This window comes from Nomascus leucogenys, unplaced genomic scaffold (genome assembly GCF_006542625.1).
Source record: "Nomascus leucogenys isolate Asia unplaced genomic scaffold, Asia_NLE_v1 001097F_54452_qpd_obj, whole genome shotgun sequence".
Taxonomy (NCBI): Eukaryota; Metazoa; Chordata; class Mammalia; order Primates; family Hylobatidae; genus Nomascus; species Nomascus leucogenys.
In genome coordinates, this window is record NW_022096096.1 from 4,162 (window position 1) to 9,948 (window position 5,787).

A 5,787-nucleotide genomic window follows, 5' to 3' on the forward strand; every position below is an offset into this window, starting at 1 on the left:
CAAATAGTGTTGACCAAGAAATTATCAATATAATAATAAAACAGCCCAGTATTTTATTATATAAGTTGTATATCATTTAATTTAAGCCAGAGTACAAAGATTGTAGACAAATCATGCCATTTTTAAAAAATCTCAACAAATTTGACATTATGAAGATGAAGAAACAGATTTATCAAGCTCTATTTTCTTTAAATCATTTTTTATTATACTCTTTCTTTGCTTCAGACATCTGATCTAAACATCTGCAGTATTTGTGATCAGTCTTTTGGTACATTTAATGGTGTTATTTTCCCCACAGCTACTCATGATTATATATATGCTTAGGGACTTACACAATTTTGAAGGTCAAGCAAGCACAATGAGAATGAACTTGATTTGCATTGTCTGTCTCTGAGAGTGCTCAGGGACTTCACCCTCAGCCCAAGGGCAATCTGGTTGTCACGTCTCCTGGTGAGAGCTGAGATGTACATCCTGATTTATGTTTTTAATGTATCATATGGGACTCAGTTTTCTTTTATACTCTTACCAACCCATATGACCTCTAAGGATTTTTATTTTATTCTTTTTTCCTCACATCTGTGCAATGTTATTGTAAATCCTATGATACTTCTAAAATCAATGTGTCAGATTTACTGAAAGAAAATATAAGGAACACAGTAAAGTTTAAAATTGGGATGAGCAATGAATAAATGTTTAGTATAGCTAAGCAATATTTGCATATTTGTGTGTAATATATTTAAGCAAGTAGTGGAATATATTTATACAAATAATAACATCATCTACACAAAATTCAAATTGAGTCGTGTCTTATAATTTTTTAATTTTTAATTTTTGTGGGTACATAGGTGTATATATTTATAACACAAATGAGATGTTTTGATACAGACATGCAAAGTTAAATAATCACATCACAAAGAATGGGACATCCATCCCCTCAAGCATTTATTTTTCGAGTTGTGAACAATCTAATTACACTAATTTTTAAAATGCACAATACATTACTATTGACCATTGTCACCCTATTGTGCTATCAAATGGCGACTCTCATTCATTCTAATTATTTTTTGTACCCATGATCAATGCCCACCTCATTCTAGCTCCCCACTATCCTTCCCAGCCTCTAGTAATCATCCTTCTCTCTATGTTCATGAGTTCAAGTGGGTTGATTTTGAGATCCCACAAATAAGTGAGAACATGTGATGTTTGTCTTTCTGTGCCTGGCTATTTCACTTAACACAGTGATTTCCAGTTCCATCCATGGTCTTGCAGATGACTGGTTCTCATTCTTCTTTAGGGCTGAATAGTACTCCATTGTGTATATGTACCACATTTTAAAATCCATTCTTGATGGACACTCAGGTTGCTTCCGAATCTTAGCTATTGTAGATAGTGCTGCAACAAACACAGGAGTACAGATTCTCAACATACTGATTTCCTTTCTCTTGGGTATATACCCAACAGTAGGATTGTTGGATAATGTGGTAGCTCAATTTTTAGTTTCTTGAGGAACCTCCAAACTGTTCTTTATAGTGGTTGCACTAATTTACATTCCCACCAACAGTAAATGCGGGTTCCCTTTTCTCCAAATTCTCGCTATCATTTGTTATTTCCTGTATTTTGAATATAAGCCATTTTAACTCCAGTGAGATGATACTGCACTGCAGTTTCGATTTCCATTTCTCTATCAATGATGTTGAGCACCTTTTCATATGCCTGTTTGCCGTGTGTATGTCTTCTTTTGAGAAATAGATCTTCAAATCTTTTTGGCCATTTTTGACCAGGTTATTAGATTTTTTTCTTGTAGAGTTGTTTGAGCTTCTTATATATTGCAGTTATTAATCCTTTGTCAGATGGATAGTTTGCAATAATTTTTTTCCCATTCTGTGGGTTATCTCTTTACTTTCTTGGTGTGTTATATTTTATTTTTCTTTTCTTTTTTTTTTTTTGAGACGGAGTCTCGCTCTTTCGCCCAGGCTGGAGTGCAGTGGCGCAATCTCTGCTCACTGCATGCTCCGCCTCCCGAGTTCATGCCATTCTCCTTCCTCGGTCCCCCGAGTAGCTGGGAGTACAGGCACCCGCCACCACGCCCGGCTAATTTTTTGTATTTTTTTAGTAGAGACGGGGTTTCACCGTGTTAACCAGGATGGTCTTGATCTCCTGACCTTGTGATCCGCCCGCCTCGGCCTCCCAAAGTGCTGGGATTACAGGCGTGAGCCACCGTGCCAAACCTTATTTTTCATTTATTATTTTTATTTTGTTTTTTCATAAGTTATTGGGGTACAGATGGTATTTGGTTACATGAGTAAGTTCCTTAGCAGTGATTTGTGAGATTATGGTGCACCCATTACCCAAGCCATATACACTGCACCATATTCGTAGTCTTTTGTAGAAAACTGGAACATTTTTGAAAGGTGATCTGCTTGACAGCTTTCAAAGAGTACAAAACCTTGTGAAGTAGCAGATGGCTATAGTAGTAGTGGCTATAGAACACTCTGTCATCCAGAAAGTTCCACTGCGTGGAACTGAATCAGAGCCTCTCACTCATGCAGGGTTTCCTGAAGCTCACAGCTGCTTGTGTGACTAGCAAATGGTCACCGGTCCGATGACCGCCGTGGACAAGCCAACCCCTCCCAGTGCTGTCCCCAAATCTCCCCTCTCCTGGTGACGCCCAGCAGGGCTGCCTGGGCCATGACCACAGGCCTCCACGATATCCTTCCCCTCAGCTGGCAGGCGACCTCCTGGACGGCCTCCTCTCAGTCAGGACAGGGACCCCGACTTGCTGAACCCCCAGGGACAGCCCCCACATGCATGCTTTTCCCCTCCTAAGTGTGTCGGCAGGCCTGCCTCTTCCTGTGTTAACCCCAACTCACAAAACACCAGCAGAGCCACGCAGGCCTCACGGAGGCCAGGCTGGAGCGGGTTCTGTTGAAAAACTGCTGAGAGGAGGTTTGCTTTGCTTCTCAGCGCTCCACATGAGGGGGCTGCAGGCTGGTGTGCATGGGCCTGCTTTTGCCTGTGTGTGGCTGAGGGGTTGGCGGTTTCAGAGCCTCGGCACAGGCAGGAGCAGGTTCGAGGCTGCCTTGGCCGCGGCCCTGGGTGGCTGGTGGGTGAGGTTTGAGGTTTGAGGTTTGAGTGTGGGATGTGAGGCAGGGGGCAGCGAGGCGCTGGGGTCGGATGGGCAAGGAGGCCGCAGAGCAGAGTGCGAGGGCCGGCCGTGGGGCCTCTTTCTCCTGCACTCACACACACTTCTTTCCCCGCTGCAGGCTCCAGTGCAGTCACTGTCCGGGGACCTGGGACTCGGCCCACGTGCACGTCCTCTTCCACCTGTGGTGGGACAGGGCCGGCCGCCGGGGGCTGGTGAAGATGCGCATCTGGGGCCAGCGGTGCAGGCTGTGCCCTGCGCCCGGGGACTGCCAGGTGAGGCCCCCGGGCGAGCAGCCCTTCCTCAGCAGGCTGGTCTTGCACATCCTGCAGGACTGCTACGGGGATGGCCTCGGCCCAGCCCGGCACCCCAGGGAGGCCTATGAGGGCTGCTGTGAGGCCTGTGAGCTGGGGGTCTGCTTCCTCCAGAAGGCCCCAGACCCTGCCTGGAGTGCCAACACCACAAAAGGCAACTTCCCCGCCACGGCCTGGGATGGCACTGGCGCCGTCTCCAGGGGCAAACCGCTGCCCACCCCTGGCGACGACCTCGGCAAGGGTGGCGGTGTCATCGCCATCCCCTTCTCCCTTGTGGGCACCAGCAATGACCAGGTGCCTGCCGCTGAGGGCCCTGCCACCCCTGCAGGGGCCTCTCTCCCTGTGACCGGCAGCCGTGGGGCCCTGCTCATCGGCCGGGGTTCCATCTACCTGTCTGGGGATTCTGTGGCCGTGCCTGGGGGCAAAGGCTTCCCGGTGGCCATTGGAGACCCCCTCCTCCACGGCCCCGGCCTCCTCGGCAGCAGCATCCAGACCTTCGAGCTCAAAGGCTTCGTCTTCAAGGGCCGGGGCTCCCTCTGCAGCCCCGTTTGCGTGGCCCAGGGCCGGGGCCCCGTCTCCCTCAACAATGGCCTCGTCCCTGCGGGGAGACACACGCCCACTGTGTTCTACTGCGTGAGCCTCTCGGCCAGCGGGGAGGGCTCCCTCACCTTCCCCTCCTCCCTCACCAGCATCTTCACCAACACCCTCTCGGAGCCCACCGATGGCCCTGTGGCCACTAAAGAGGCCTCCATCACCTTCCCCTTCATCTTTACTGATGTCAAGGATGCCGTTGCTGAGGTGGCTGAAGGCAACGGGAAGGAAGGAGGCGGCCAGGGCCTCGCCCCTGCGGGTCACGACCCCCTGCCAGAGACCAGTGCTGGTGGCCTCCCCTCCCAGGTCAAGGGCTCCCTTGCACCCTCCTTCCCTGCTGACGTCCAAGGCACAGATTCCTTTACTGACATCACTGAAGGCAAAGAGAAGGAAGGTGGCCTGGTCACCGCGGGTCACGACGCTCCTCTGGGGACCAATGCCGAGGGTCCCATCATGGTTAGTGAGGGCTCCATCACCATCCCCTTCTCAGTCTTCGATGTCATAAAGCGCAAGGGCGGTGGCCACGTTGCCTACGGCCCCCAGGGCAATGGCTGCGTCTCCCAAGGCTATTACCAGAAGAGGCGGCTGAGGTCCAGGTTCCACAAGGCCCGCTGTGGGTGCCGCCGGGAGGAAGACGAGCGCCCTGGCCGCGCCTGCCGCAGGCTGCACACCGAGCCCTACGAGGACTTCTGGATCTGGGTGTCCATGGCCGTGTGCGTCTTCTGGCTGATGTGCATGTGTCGGCTGAACCCCGGGATCTACCCGCAGCAAGTGTGACGCCCCGAAGTTCAGGCAACCCTCGCCTCTGAGATCCCGCCTCGCCTCCGAGACACCCCCCAACCCCGCCTTTGAGACGCCCGCCCCGCCTCCGAGGCCCCGCCCCCGCCTCCGAGACCCCGCCCCCGCCTCCGAGACCCCGCCCCGCCTCCGAGACCCCGCCCCCGAGACCCCGCCCCCCGCCTCCGAGACCCCGCCCCCTCCGAGACCCCACCCCGCCTCCGAGACCCCGCCCCCGCCCCGAGACCCCGCCCCCAGCCTCCGAGACCCCGCCCCCGCTTCTGAGACCCCGCCCCCCTCCGAGACCCCACCCTGCCTCCGAGACCCCGCCCCCGCCAGCAGCCCAGTCCCTCCTGTCTCTTGCCCCTGGTGGTTTTGTGGGTCTGCCCTGAGCTGTTCCTGTGTGCTCCAGCCTCTTCCTGTGTGTGTAACTCCAATAAAACCAAGCAAAGCCAGCCAAGCAGCCCTCCACCCAGGGGAGGTTTCCAGGCCAGAGAAACCTGGGCCGGTCCTTCTGTCCCTCCAACCTGCAGGGGCCCCTCACGCCCACCGCTTCTTCCCCTGGGGAGAGCTCCCTCTTGGGGATTCCGAATTCCTGGCCATGTGTGGCTCCTGGGATAGGACAGGAAGCTTTGGCTTAGGCTCCGTGTCAGGTGCAAATTAACCTCCCTCCTGTGTGGACCCAGGGGGCTTGTGGAAGAGGCCACTTACCTCTCTCCAGGAAAGACTCAAGTCCCCGCTGACACTGGCCTGTCACGCCCTCCCTCTTCCCTCCAGCCTCAGTGTAGCCTCGGGAGGGATCTTGGCACCTCTCATCCAGAGGGTGGGGGCCACGGTGGGGCTCTGAGTCTGTCTGGGTTTGAGAAATTCTATCCACTGCTGATGACAGAAAACTCTCCTGTTACTCAAAGCCACACACTGGATTTTCATTTTAAAAGAGCCCTGTTTCCATTTCCTAGGGGC

At 52.7% G+C, this 5,787-nt stretch overlaps 1 pseudogene; it reads left to right on the forward strand.

Moving 5' to 3' along the window:
• The first annotated feature begins 3,146 nt into the window (after positions 1–3,146).
• LOC115833817 lies at positions 3,147–4,940 on the forward strand (annotated as a pseudogene).
• Positions 4,941–5,787: the final 847 nt, after the last annotated feature.